At 44.6% G+C, this 630-nt stretch overlaps 1 non-coding gene across 1 annotated transcript; it reads left to right on the forward strand.

Moving 5' to 3' along the window:
• The first annotated feature begins 313 nt into the window (after window positions 1–313).
• LOC112731397 (small nucleolar RNA R71) lies at window positions 314–421 on the forward strand. The gene has a single exon (XR_003167176.1). It is a non-coding gene; the product is annotated as a small nucleolar RNA R71 (small nucleolar RNA).
• The last annotated feature ends 209 nt before the right edge of the window (window positions 422–630 follow it).

Genomic DNA, 630 nt, shown 5'->3' on the forward strand with positions numbered 1-630 from the left:
TCTGTGGGACTAACTGTTGGCTTTGCTGTGCTTGTTGTTGACTCAACTGCATCTGCTTTAGTAAGTTGGTCATTTCACATATACTCTGAGCCAGAGTAGTAGTTTCTTTGCTAGAAGATACCTCTGCAACAGCCTTTGAGCGGCTTTGTTTCTGCCTATGATTCCTTGTAGACTCAGCCAAGTCGCTGATCAATTGCCATGCCTCATCATTGGTCTTGTACTTTTTCATAGACCCATTGCTAGCACTTTCCAATGTGGTCTTATCTTGGGGCCTCATGCCCTGTGTGACGTAGCCGAGAAACACTATCTTGTCAATCATATGGTGGGGGCATGTTTCCAGAAGGTTGTTGAAGCGCTCCCAGTATTCATAGAGAGTCTCGGATTTGTCCTGAACAATCATGGAAATATCTTTTCTCAGTTTATCAGTAACTTCAGCTGGGAAGAATTTTTCCAAAAATTCTCTTCTAAGCGTATCCCAGTCAGAAACGGTTGCTGCGGGTTGAGTGTAGTACCACTATCTTGCCTTTCCCTCAAGAGAGAACGGGAAAGCTTTCAACAGAATAGAAGTTTCATCTGCACCATCGCGCCTGACAGTAGAACAAGCTGCTTGGAAATCCCTCAGGTGCTTGA

This window comes from Arachis hypogaea, chromosome 12 (assembly GCF_003086295.3).
Source record: "Arachis hypogaea cultivar Tifrunner chromosome 12, arahy.Tifrunner.gnm2.J5K5, whole genome shotgun sequence".
In the NCBI taxonomy this organism is placed as follows: domain Eukaryota; kingdom Viridiplantae; phylum Streptophyta; class Magnoliopsida; order Fabales; family Fabaceae; genus Arachis; species Arachis hypogaea.